General features: G+C 33.7%; 1 long non-coding RNA gene and 1 pseudogene across 7 annotated transcripts; both read right to left on the bottom strand.

Annotated features, from left to right (window-relative positions):
- Window positions 1–14,654, bottom strand: part of LOC132266228 (uncharacterized) — a 248,948-nt pseudogene that overhangs the window by 116,503 nt on the left and 117,791 nt on the right.
- Window positions 2,997–9,105, bottom strand: LOC132267225 (uncharacterized). Of its 7 annotated transcripts, none has more exons than XR_009468930.1 (6): window positions 8,552–9,100; window positions 6,957–8,238; window positions 5,081–5,190; window positions 4,332–4,397; window positions 3,801–3,899; window positions 2,997–3,276 (listed from the first exon to the last, which is right to left on the bottom strand). It is a non-coding gene; the product is annotated as an uncharacterized LOC132267225 (long non-coding RNA). The 7 variants fall into 7 exon arrangements; XR_009468927.1 differs by having other exon boundaries at window positions 4,332–4,386; window positions 8,552–9,095; XR_009468926.1 differs by having other exon boundaries at window positions 4,332–5,190; window positions 8,552–9,105.

Raw genomic sequence — 14,654 nt, 5'->3', positions numbered from 1 at the left:
CTTTGTTAGTATAATAGCTTAGCAGTGCCTCACACCCGTCCACAAAGTGGCAACAACTTGGTATGAGGCCTTTTGGGATAAAACACAAGAGCAAAATTGTACGAGCTTGGGTCCAAAGCGAACAATATCATACCATTTGATGGAGTAGACTGTTATAAATAGTATCAGAGATGGGTCCCAGTCAGAAGACCTTATGGGTAGATGTGCGAGGCACTAGAAGGCTATGGGTGCACAATCTCATCTCAACTGGATAAGATAAAGATGAAGTGCTTATATATGCTAGTGTTATCTCCAAATGGTATGAGACTTTTTGGGTTAAAACACCACCACCAACTACAAAATCTTCTTTTAATGGATGAAAATATCCTTCTCTTTCCATCATTCTCTATCCACTGGCCGACCACCACCACCAACTCTATTGCCATTTCCATTAGGGGTGCACAAAAGAACCATGGAACCGTGAAAACCGAACCGAATCGTGGGCATCGATTCTGGTTCTCACGGTTCTAGTTCCGGTCCCGATTCCTAATTTCAGAACCGTAGGTGTACGGTTTGGGTTCCAGCCCATGAGAACCGGTAAGAACCGAAACCATATATATATATATATATATATATATATATAAATTAACTAAATAGTCTAAAAAGTAACTAAACAGTCTAAATAATTACTACCATTTAAGGCAGCCATCGACACCGAGCCACGTGGTCCTAAGCTAACCACAAAAGAAAAAGTGAAAAACAATTAAAACATACTTTTTTAATTTTTTGCCCTAAGCCTAAACAATGAACATCGATTTAGAATTTCAGTCCTCGCCTCCTCTCATCTAAACCTAAGCCTAAGCTAACCCTCACCTCCTCTTATTGCCCTCACCTCCTCTCATCTAAACCTAAACCTAAGCTAACCCTCGCCTACTCTCATTACCCTCGCCTCCTCTCAAGTCTCATCTCTTCGATTCAGTCCTCATTGAGTCACTCCTCATCCTCTCATCTTCAGATCTTCTTCATCCTCATTCCTCCTCCTCTCATCTTCTCTTCTCAGTCACCATCTCAGACTTCTCAGTCAAGTGACTCCTCCAGACTTCTCAGTCAGCGACACGGTCATACAGCTTCTCCGATCTACACCCACACACCATCTCAGGCTAGCAATATACTGTTTTTCAGTTTATCCGGAAGAATTTCAAACTATTAGTATTTTATTTTGGGATGTAATATTATAGATTTTTTAGTTTTTTAATTTCAAACTATCAGTTTTAATTTCTGTATTACGAATTTATTTATATTTATATTTTTGTTATTGTATTCTGTTAAGTAATGGATAACTTTTGATTCACTGAACAATGGTACAACAAGGGAAAAAACTAAAAAGAGCAAACAGTCTTATGGCTAGAAGTTAACGGTCGGTTCTCATGGAACTGTACGGTTTGGTTCCATACCTGTACGGTTTTGTTTTTAAGGTACCGTTATGAATGGTTCTGGTTCCGGTTCCAACCGGAATCGTAACGAACCAAATTACAAATAAACCTCTTTTAAACCAAAAAAAAAAAAAAAAACTAAATTATGTAAAATATAATAACACACATCTATGCTATTATTAAAGCTGCAAAGAGTTTCAGTACATTATTTATATATTTATAATGCATTTTTAATAATATAAATTTACATTTTCTATTCAATTCTCTTTCTAATTCTTTTCTAAATCTATACTATTATTAAAAGTACACAAGTTTCAAATTTTTTATTATTTATAATTTTATTTATTCCAATAACTAAATGGAAACTTCCTTAACCTCTGCTAATTCTATTTCTTCTCTCTAACTTCATTCCTAATACAAATAGACCACAAAATGAGCTTCCCTATGTATCTGATCTAGTGGGAACTTTTTTGAAATACATCTTAAGCCTTGGCAAGTTGAAAAAGTTGCAACTCTCATCGCCATACATGTCATGATTCATCGCAACGCCTATTCCATTGGGAAACCCATAACGCAGGATCAACCAAATTGGCCGTCAAGGTCCTTAACAGGGGCGGGGGGTCATGGTCCCACCAAAATTTTTTAATTTTTTTTTAATACCTTCTTCTATAATTGTTATTTTATAAAATAAACCTCACTTAGCTGTAACACTCCTAATTTTTAGAGTATTTAATTTATTATTTTAATTACATTTTAATTATTTTATTTAACTAATTGTTCTTATTAAATGATTAAGTAACTATTTGATTAAATTGGTTAATTAGATTATTTTAAATTATTTAATGTGCTTTACTTGTCATTATTTGTTTATGTGCCATTTGCTTATTTAATTAATTGGTTTATTATACTTTAATTAATCATGGTTTGAGCTTGGAGTTATTTGACCCAAAGAAATGGATTTAGGCTAATTAGAGAAGGCCTAATTAAGTTATATAGAATTATGCCCCATGTAAAGGTTTATATCACTACAAGGAAAAAGACTTTTAACGGCTTGAGGATTTTCATGACATGCATACGCATGCTCTTACTGAACAAGCTATGAAAAGTCTATATTTTTCTTGGTGTGCTTTTCAAGTCGTTATTGCTAAAATGTGACATCGTTAACCAACCAAATAAATGTTGCTTTCAAACATTTACGACTCTTCTCATGCGTTGTTAATATGCACTTCTTTAATGACTTGATTTGAAAATCATCTATGCATGTATGAACGACAGATGAAACATGTTGTATTTGTATTTACTCTTTTAACGACTCTACTTATTATGTCCTATCACGACGTCCATTTGAACATTCTATATATATCGTTAATTTTTTTATTTTAAAAACATGTATTGCATGTCGTCAAAAGGGTTTCTTTTTTTTTATAAAAAAAAAAAAAAAATTATATAAAATCCCTTTTCTTTCTAATAGAACTAAAAATTTGTCTTGCACCTGTGTTCAATATGACAAATGATAATTGTCTTCAATTTTAAAAAATAAGGCACATATCATATCATATAACTACATATATAACATAACATGTATTAATAAGAATAACAAAAATCCATTACTTTTCATTAAACCAAAAACATCAAGTCTAGTACCGTGTAAAAAAAAAAAAAAATTTAAAGCCACTGTGAATATTAAAAAAGTTCCCAGCCATCCAATATGATAGGGTCAAGGAATAAAAACTAAACTACTAAATTCAAAAAGAAACAATCATCTTTTTCAAAATAAGAACATAACCATCGATTTTGAATATATATAAGCTCCCCCTTGTCCGTACAATATCTTGACGGAAACAATCGATCCTTCAATCACATTCTGTAAAAATATATATATATATATATATATATATGAAGTTTAGTAATTTAATTGTCACATAACGAAAATATTAAAATGCCTTAAAGAAGTAGAGGGAAGGAAAAGGCGAGGGAGATGAAGCTAGAAAAGGTTCCTTTAATTTGGTCCATAAGCTCACATTTAATAAAAGATGAAAGGCAAAAAAAAATTAAAAAAAAAATTATTCCATACCAACTATTTAGTTGGACAGTACATAGTAATTAAGAAATTTGTAAGCCAATAATAAAACCAGCCATGTAGAATGATACAGGATGCTAAACAAACAATAAACTTGTTCATAACTTCACCATAGCTGAAATGAGGTTTGTAAGAAAAAACTAGGGGCAAGGATAGGAAGATAGATTAAGTATATATGATCTTACTGAGACCATATTATCCATGTGTAGAATGTTAAAAGTAACCGAGTCTAGTTTCAAAAGAAGACAAATATATATATTTACAAGTACTAAAATTTTGATATCAAAAGTGAAAGACTATTTGATTACCTTTTCAATTCGAATGTCTTTCTCAAGTGGTAATGCAGTGCAACCTGATGTGGCAATATTGGCTCTTGGACTATCATTCTTCAGTCTAGATAGTTCCCACTGCACATGTTTTACCAATGCTTTATTAGACATAAAATTTTTTAACTTGGCATTAGTAGTCACTTCTTTGGCACAACTTGCGAACAAAAGGGTATTTCTTGATTGCTCAACATTAATGATTGATGTCTCCAAATAAAATAACATACATGAGTAGCAAATAAAACTTTCAACTATATGAGCAACAACATTTAGCTACGTACACATAGTCAACCAATCATGATATTTAAAAGAAATGAACCAAAAAATCTGCAAGCTTTGCATTATGGTAATATTACATAATGTGGTTAAAACACTAGGGCTGAAACATTATACACATATTAGTTCATAAGACAAATGGAATCCTAAGCCACAACTTAAGAGAATAAACAAGAATATGTAACAAGAGATCCTTGCACTAGAAGGTCTACCTGCATTGGGAGGAGTACTACTCACCAAATTATCAGAGTTCCCACTCATAGCATCATCATCAGACTTCTCCAATGGAATCCTAAGCCACAACTTCAAGATGGAAGTAAATAACAAGAACATAGACAATAAAAAACAATACAAAATTTATAGAGAGTTAAACACAAAGGAGTATAAACTGTGATTTAAGATTGGTAACTGTATACTATTTAGGTTCTATAGAATCTGATTAACGCATCGAGTATAATTAGCACATGATGCTCCTTTAGGGGCAGGAAGTAGACATGCCTACAGGAGAAATGTAAAATGTGAAAACTGCAGGCTTCTTGTGAAACAATTTAGAAGAATGTGAAAGCAAGCATAAAAGGCAAACCATTCATCATCTTCAAGCATCATTTTATATATGAACTTTATACTGTATCAAGCACTGATAATAAACATCATCAATAGAAAAGAATAGAATCGGTAAAGTATGAGTCTATGAGGATACTCCACTAGTGAATGCTGTTTAGCCCTTATTTTAATAAATTAACTTGCATGAAAAAAATAAAAAATCTCTCATTGTAATATTACAAATTATTTTTTTTTATTTTTTATTTTTTTTGCATTGTTAAAAAATACTCTAAAAGGAGTACAATACAAATTCAGAACCAGAAATTAGGACCTAAATCCTTTTCTAAAAGATGAACAAAGACGCACTGCAAGAAATAAGGGTGAAAAGTTTCAAGTTTTACAACCCAAAATTTCACTGCAAATTGGTTAACAAAGATACACACCTACAAAGAGATATGAGAAGCCCAGGCTATTTCTTGCTTCAAAGCAATCTCAGAATCCTTCCGAATTATCTCATCTTTGGAATCCAAGTTAATCCATGAGCTAATTTTGCCTGGAAAACATACAGAAATGTAATAATCGAAGGAGTCACAAGGAAATGGATGATGCAAAAATGATAATTATTGCATATTTAACAAAATTAGCTTTATAAAAAATTGCAATTCAAAATTGGAACATTTACAATAAAGGCATTGTATATTAAAAAATCAAACCATTGGCATGCGCTAGGGTTTTGACTGTAATTACAAGTAACATAAAAAAATTTATGTATGATACTGTGTGATATTGAAGAATAAAGAAGTTGCTATTCCGTCAACATATTGCCTCCTGGGACAACAAACTGTTTCATTAATGGAAAAGTTAAACCCATTAACAAAATCAACTTATAAAAAAATTATTATTATTATTATATTAACATGTAACAAAAATCCCAGCTTATTCACTGCCCAAAGTTCTTTCAGATTTTTTAACTAATGTTCAATATAAATTATAGCACCTATGTAAGCAAGTAGTTTGATTAATTATTGTTATGTAAGCGAAATTGCTGTTGTTTCCATTTACAATTCAATACTTCAGTGCCTCAGCAATCAACTAATCATAAATTTTAATATGTTTATTCTATTCAAAGTATTTTGGATCACCCATATTTCATGATATCTTACATAAAACAAAAAAAAATACAAGCTACTTTTAGACTTGTATTTCCAGTTTCTAGTTCTATTAGATAATGAAATGTTCTTAACTGGTACTTTCTTATTGTTTTGACTCTAAAATAAAAAATATAAAAAAAGGTCTAATACAATAATTAAAGTGCCCTTCAAAGTGTCAAAGAATTAACAATTAAAAGCCATTAACAATGCTAGTCTAAATACGGGGTGCTGAGAGGAAAATATTGGAGACAAATCTGGCCTTTGACATTTTTTGCAAAAAAGTGTGTGCTCTTATACGTAAACCCGTATTCTCGTGCTTTTCGATATGAACATTTACCATTACACTAAGCAATGACCCCTTGCAATAAACTTGACAATGTCAAATTAATAAAATTAAAATGTGACAACTTGATGATAAAACATATGTATTGATGACCTTTTAGTGGTTTACTAGTGATTGAAAATTACTAAACTGCAATTTTGACCATCAGAATCCTGATAGCAAGATTTATCTCCCGACTATCTTGGATATTGAATGTTGGGTAACATGATTCTCATAATCTTCAAGTGTCAAAGGCTTGGTTAGATTTGAGCTACCACTACAAGGGAAAACAATACGAGCCATAGATAATGTATAAATACTTTGTCAATGATTATTAAAACCCAAACCAGCCAAATTTCAACTGCCCCAAAATCTATTTTGCCAAATAACAAAATAGATTGTGTCCCAAACTCCAATTAACCTCAAGCATTCACACGGTTGTCCATAGAACTGACTATCTCCATCTCTTATGAAGTAAAATTTTCACTTTCCAAACATTATAGGAAGGGTCACGTACTACTACTCGAAGCAAGAAGACTTAGTACATCAGATTACTATGAATGTCCCAAACTAGACCTTAATTGTTGGGTGAGGTTCCCTTTTTCTTTTTGTTCTCTGTAGGTGAGACGTCAAATTTTCACTCGAAGCAATATGTAAATCATATTCGATTCTCAATACATACGCAACAAATCCAAAAAAACTAGAAAAGTTTGGGAAAGAAAGAAGTAGAGGAAATCTTACCATGTTCTGTTTTAGAGATCGCGGTTCAAGTTCTACAGAAAATCTGATGAGAACATAAAATCTGAAAATCTGAAAGAGCGTATTGAGTAAAGAAGATATATTTACCTAGTGGAAGCCGAGAAATAGGCGATAACCATAGCTCAGTAGTCCATTCCGCGATAGAGTGTGGGAACGATTGCAGATCGCCCGGACTTGATCAGACTCCCAAAGAAAAAAAATATCAAATAGATACGCAAGCGGTTGAGATTTAATTTGATCGAAAGGAGACCTGCGGAAAGGATATCGCTACGGCTACGACTTGTATTTCGGTTACAGTGGTAAGATGCGGCGTGATCTTGTTGATGTTGAGGATCCTGTACTAGAAAACCTATTCTTCATCAATACTACGTTTTTGTTTTGGCACTTCGACACTGGAAAAGATGGAAATACCTACTGATCCTTTGTCTACTTTCCTATTCTTCATATGGCAAATTTTTAATTTTTATTTTAATCTTTTTTTTTTCCAGAATATGATGCAATTTAGGGAGTTTACAAATAGGGAGCAAACAATCTGTGTATAATAATAGGCTTATAGTGCGGGAATATTTTTTTAAGTCATATAAGAGGGAAAATGGGTCTTCAAAGGAATTTTAGGCCCACATATTGGAGGGAAAGTGGTAATCTTTGAAGAAACTTTGGCCCGATATTAACAATATAGCATACAAGTCGTTATAGTAGAAAATGCACGCCTTAAAAGGAAAATTCAAAGGGCAATTAAGTGCAAACCGTTAATATAACTATTTTTAGCTTTTAATTACTTGCTTGAAAGCATATGTCGTAAATTAGTACATAAGAAGGCTTGTTGTTTATGCATATCGTCAATTACAGTCGTAAAACATCAATTTTTTTGTAGTGATATTTATGTGTGTATGTTAATTTATATATATATATATATATATATATATATATATATATATATATGTTTATGCATGTCTGTAATTGACGTAAAACATCAATTTTCTTGTAATGACATTTATGTGTAATTTATATATACTAAGTAAAGCGACGAATGTTTTGTAATTTACGAATTTTTCATTTCATATATTTTTTAATTATTTTATAAAAATTATTTTATTTTATTTATATATTTCTTTTTTTAATTAGATTTTTTTTATTAAAAAATTCAAAATAAATAAATAAATGTGATAGAGTTTTATTTTAAAATTAATTAATAATATTTTTTTTATATTCAACAATAAATATTCAAATGCTGGATTGAGGGATTTAGAAGGATTTGGAGAAAAAAGAAAGAAAATATTAAGGATATGTGTGTTTGGATGGAAGGAAAACAAAAGAAAGAAAGGATTGGGAAGGCCTATCCCTCCAAATCCCTCCAATATAGTAAAACCTAATCCCTCCAAAATTGACAAAATTTGGAGGGATTTGGAGAGAAAGGGAGAAAATTACACCAAGGGGCAAGAGAGTTGAGAGACAGCCGGATATGGGTTTTCATTACAGTTGCAGAAAGAGAGAGAGGGAGGTTGAGAACGGGAAAAGTCGCCGGAAGTTGCAGGATTATGAAAAAAAAAAAAAAAAACCTATTTTAAAATTCAAAATTTCATAAATTCAAACACCAAATCAATCAAATTCATAAAAAATTGACACTTGAAAACAGTGTTGAAGAGAATCAGAAAATATATATATACGAATGCAGGTGGTACCTGGTGTATCATGCTTTCAAAAAAAATACATAATTTCTGATTCTCTCGGCAACATCAACACTTCATAATTTCTGATTCTCTCGGCAACAGCATCATCATCCACAAAAAAAATACCTTCAAGCATGCATCAACATAGACCAAGCACGATTCAATAACTAATGTAGATTTTGATATTCTGATTTTTGTAGATTTTGTAGATTGCAGTTGGAGAGAGAGAGAGAGAGAGAGAGAGAGAGAGAGAACTGAGAGATGAGGCGATAAGGGAGGCTGAAATGATTTTGCTGGGTTTTGATATTGTGATTTTTGTAGATTTTGTAGATTGCAGTTGGAGAGGGAGAGAAGTGTGAGATGAGGCGACTAGGGAAGGCTGAAATGATTTTGCCGACATGAGTTGATAGTCTGATTTTTGTAAATTTTGTACATTGCAGTTGGAGAGAGAAAGCGAGAATAGAGAGGTGAGAGGGCTCAAATGATTTTGCCCTCCTAAACTTACCTAAAAAGGATAAAATGGTAATTTTATTATTATTATTTTCCTTCCTTTCTTTTATTTTTGTCATCCAAACAACAATATTGTCAAATACTTTCTTTTCTCTCTAATTTATCCAAATATGAATATAAATTATACCTATCATTTCTTTTTTCTTTTTTCTCTTTTAACTTTTTTTTTTTCTTTTCTCTCGTATGTATCCAAACTAAACCTAAAACTCTTTACATAGAGGTTATATGTGATAGAGTTCTATTTTAAAATTAATTAATAATTTTTTTATATCAAAAAATAAATACTAAAATGTTAAAACTCTTTATACTTTTATATTTTATTTATATGTATTATTATATTATTATATATTTTCTTTATTATAGAGTTTTATAGAAAATAAAATAAGTAATTTATAATAGAGTTTATAAAATAATTTGTCATTTGTGGTGCAGTTTTACAGAAATTATTTTATTTTCCTTAAATATATCATTCTCTAATTAGATTTCTTTTTATTAAAAAACTCATAATAAATAGATAAAATAAATAGATAAATACAGATTATATGTGATAAGAATTTAAAGAAAATAAAATAGTTAATTTGTGGTAGAATTTAGGTAATTTGTGTTACTGTTTTATAGAAACTCTTTTAATATATCCTTATTTAATGTAATAGAGTTTTATTGAAAATAAAATAGATAATTTGTGCTACAATTTTATAGAAATTAGTTATTTTCTTTATATATATATATATATATATATATATATATATATATATCCTTGTCTAATTAGATTTTCTTTTATTAAAAAACTGTAATGTAATTTATTTTTTATATCAATTAATAAATATTTTTTATATTAATAATTCTTATCTAATTAGATTTTCTTTAATTTAAAAACTCTTGATAAATAGATAAATCTGTAATTTATGTTAGAGTTTTTTTTTATATAAACTCTTTTAAAAATTTATTTTATTTTCTTTAAATATATCATTATCTAATTAGATTTCCTTTTATTAAAAAACTCATAACAAATATATGAATACCGGTTATATGTGATAGAGTTTTAAAGAAAATAAAATAGGTAATTTGTGGTACAGTTTTATAGAAATTATTTTATTTTTAGTAAATATATTCATAATCAATAGATAAATAAATGTTATTAGTGATAGAGTTTTATAGAAAATAAAATACCTAATTTGTGGTAGAGTTTTATAGAAATTATTTTATTTTCTTTAAATATATTCTTGTCTAATTAGATTTTATTTTATTAAAAAACTCATAATAAATATATAATGTGATATTGTTTTATAAAAAATAAAACCGCTAATTTGTGGTAGATTTTATAGAAATTATTTTATTTTTTTTAAATATATTATTGTTTAATTGTATTTTCTTTTATAAAAAAATAAATAGGTAATATATGTTAGAGGAAATCTTTTAAAAACTCTTTTTATATCAATTAATAAATATTTTTTTATATTAATATTTCTTGTCTAATTTGTTGTAGAGTTTTAGAAAAATTATTTTATTTTTTATATTAATTAATAAATATTTTTTATATTAATAATTCTTGTCTAATTAGATTTTCTTTTATTAAAAACTCAAAATAAATAAATAAATAGGTAATTTGTGTTAAAGTTTTATATGAAAACTTTTTTTAAATCAATTAATAAATATTTTTTTATATAAATAACTCTTGTCTAATTAGATTTCCTTTTTTTAAAAAAACTCATAATAAATAGAAAAATAGGTAAATTGTGTTAGAGTTTTATAGAGACGCTTTTAAAACCTCTTTTTTATATCAATTAATAAATATTTTTTTATATTAATAATACTCGTATAATTATTTTTCCTTTTAATAAAAAAACTCATAATAAATAGATAAATAGGTAATCTGTGTTAGAGTTTTATAGAAACTCTTTAAATATATATTTGTCTAATGTGATAGAGTTTTATTGAAAAAAATTAGATAATTTGTGATAGAGTTTTATATAAATTATTTTATTTTCTTTAAATATATCCTTGTCTAATAGGATTTCTTTTTATTACAAAATTATAATTGAGGAGGCCCGAAGTGACATGGGCTGGATATGACCTGCAAACGCGACATCCGGTCCGTACAGATGGGTCAGGCCCATAGAAAGACGCTGCCATATGGGCCGAACGCGAATAGCCATCAAAGATGACCAAAACTCACAGAGGAACGGGCCTAGAGCTAGCAGTCCATCAATATTTGTAAGTATCTATAAATATGAGAAGTAATGGATAGAGAGGGGAGATATTTTTTGGTTAAAATGTAAGAATTCTAGAGAGAGAAAGAAAGGAGGAATTTCTTGCATCTTCAATTGGCGCCGTCTGTGGGAACTGTTGAAGATTAATTGATCATTGATCAATATCGCGTGAATTCAGACCAATTCGTGGGAATGAAACTCGATCTTTGGGAGTTGGATCCAAATCTGAGCGATTGTGACCTACTCTGGAGGAATTTTAGTTCCTGTTGCTTTGGCGGAAGTGGCTTCAGATCTACGCAACAACGAGTTGTTCGATTGTGGCAGGATTTGACGGATTTAGAATTCGGACAATTCAGATCTCGTCAACCGTGAGCATAATTCGGAGAATTCGAAACCAGATCTGAAAAATTCCCACTCACGAAGCTCAGATCTACTCACGAACTTGAGATTAATGCCTTTACTCCGTTCAGGAATAATGATAGGTGAAAGCTCCAATCCGATGGAGGCTGTCCAGCAAACGAAGCTTGAGGAGTTGATGAACTTGATCGAGGCTCTCAAAAAAGAGAATGCAGAATTGAAAGCTGGAATGCAACATCAGCAAATACCCGCGGTTTCGCGTCCACTTCCGGCCGGTGAAGGAGGTGTTCAATCTAATATCGCGTATCAAGGTGAGCAGGACGAGAACAATCAGTCAGCTCTCCACCGTGATGAAAGGAGGATGGATGATTTGCCGCCAAATGCTCGTCGAGTTGAGGATCACGAAGGATCGACTCACGTTGATCCGCGACATGAGCAGATCAGACAGAACGAAGCCATGACCTTCGATCCGCATCGGGAAAGGTTCAACCGAGAAGAAGTGATAGAGGTTGATCGCCGCCAAGTTGTGTCGCCTTGGCAAAGAGAGCTCATAGAGGAACGGTCGTTCGATCCGTCTTACCGGCCCTCCATGGCTACAATCACTCATCGCGGTTCGGAGAGCAGAACCGTAGCTCACAGAGCTACCATTGGGCGCCAAAGAGAGAATGAAGCACTCCGATCCGCAGCTCGGACAATTGATTCACCATTCACTGACGAGATCCTGAATGCCCCGCATCCAAGGAAGTTTGCTATGCCAGTCTTTATTCTGTTTGACGGAACAACCGATCCGATCGATCATGTGTACCATATCCAGTTGAAGATGGCCCTGAATACGGAAAACGACGCTTTAATGTGCAAATGTTTCCCTACAAGCCTAGCTGGACCGGCGCTCAGCTGGTTCAAGAACTTGCCTAGGAGCTCCATTGGTAGCTTCCGAAACCTGTGCGATCGGTTCATAAGCCAGTACTATGGGAACAAGCGTCCGCCGAAGGACATCTCGAGCCTATTCATAATGAGACAGCACAAAGATGAACGTCTCCAGGCTTTTCTCACCGGGTTTAATCTCACTAAGAGTATGGTGATCGAGTTCCACCCTTCTACAGCGGTTCAAGCCTTCAAGTTAGCCATGACACGTGGCACTCCGTTCCATACCAGTCTGGTAGTGAACACGCCGACGACTATGGATGAACTCAATGAAAGAGCTGATGGCTTTGTGCGCCTAGAAGAAGAGGAGGCAGCCAATGCTCGGACAGCGTCGATCGTGTCGACCGAGGAAAAGTCCAAGGCAAAGATCAGGCAGAAGCAGGCTCAGCCGCAACGTCAGACCTCCTAGAAGGCAAAAAAGAGGTCCAGGGAGGAAGAGCTGATCACTCCGCTAAAGGTCATTCTGGCGAGGCTATATCAGGAGAACAAAGATAAGTTTCATCCACCACTGCCAATTAGGCAACCCCTCGAATAGAGGGATCAGACTAAACATTGTGCTTTCCATTCCGATTTCGGTCATCAGACTAACGAATGCAGGAATTTGAGAAGGCAAGTGGAGATGTTGATAGCTAGAGGGGAGTTCGCGAGTTATGTTCAAGGCTCGGCGACAGTGTAGAATCGACCGATGGAACAAATAAAAAGGAGTCATAAACAAAGCTCCCACAATTCACAGCCAGTTCGTATAATCAATGCTATCCACGGTTAACCTGAGCCCAGCGAAGATTCAGATGAGCTACTCCAAGCGCGCCTACGGCAGGCGCAGATAAAGAAAAGGGTCAGCAGCGTGAATACTCTACACCAGCAGATCACATCGATACAGATAAAGTTCGACAGGACAGACTTGCAGCGTGTTCAAGTCCCCCATGAAGACCCGTTGGTAGTCAGTTTGACAGTGGCGGACTACCTGGTGCGCAGAGTTCTGATCGATCCCGGGAGCAGTGCGAATGTCATGCCGAGGGACACATTTGATCGGCTCGAGATTAAACCAGAGAGGCTCAAGCCCACTGGAAATCCCCTGTTAGGATTCGATGGCAAGAGGGTGGAGCCCGTCGGAATGGTGGAAGTAGAAGTTCAAGCTGCAGAACGAGCTCTTATGGAAACTTTTGTGATTGTGGAGATTCACCCCTCGTACAATCTCCTGATGGGAAGAGGATGGATTCACAGAGTCCAAGGTGTACCCTCAACTCTGCATCAGGTCATGAGGTGCCTCGGACCCGATGGAAATAAGGTGATAGACATTCGTGGGGATCAGGTTGCAGCCAAAGAGTGTTATTCCGTCACACTAAAGTATGCTGGGAAAGGGAAGGCTCCCGTCCGATCGGCGAGCCCCAGATAGCAATTACAGGAACCTCCGCCCAAGCAGAACAGGGTGGAGGAGTCAGTTGACCTGACCGAAGAGCCCCTTCTGGATGTGCAGATCGATCAGTCCAGGCCAGAGCGAACTACCAGAGTAGGAGTAAGACTGACCAGGGAAGAGCAGCGAGAGCTAATTGACTTCTTGTCTCACAATGCCGATGTATTTGCATGGAGTCACCTAGACATGCCTGGAATTAATCCCTCCGTATCCTGTCATTCCTTGAATGTCAATCCCAATTTCAAACCAGTAAAACAGAAGCAACGAAGATTTGCTCCAGAACGCAACCAAATCATAGCCGAGGAAGTTGATAGGCTGCTTGATGCGGGATTCATCAGAGAAGTACACTACCCTGATTGGTTGTCCAACGTCGTTGTCGTGCAGAAGAAGAATGGGAAATGGCGAGTATGCATTGATTTCACCAATTTGAACAAAGCTTGTTCGAAGGATAGCTTCCCGCTGCCAAAGATTGATCAAATGGTGGATGCCACCACCGGGTATGAGCGTTTAACCTTTCTGGACGCTTATTCATGTTATAATCAGATCCCTATGGACCCGGCAGATAAAGAAAAAACTTCTTTTGTAACCGAGCGAGGGACATACTGCTACAAAGTTATGCCTTTCGGACTAAAGAACGCGGGAGCAACTTATCAAAGACTTGTTAGCAAAATTTTCAAGGATCAAATAGGAAAGATTGTGG

The sequence above is a fragment of the Cornus florida genome, unplaced genomic scaffold (assembly GCF_030987335.1).
Source record: "Cornus florida cultivar Cherokee Brave unplaced genomic scaffold, ASM3098733v1 CherokeeBrave_3.0.0_Hap2_Chr07, whole genome shotgun sequence".
In the NCBI taxonomy this organism is placed as follows: Eukaryota; Viridiplantae; Streptophyta; class Magnoliopsida; order Cornales; family Cornaceae; genus Cornus; species Cornus florida.
Note: the sequence above shows the minus strand (reverse complement) of the source record. Positions and strands in the feature narration are given on the sequence as shown.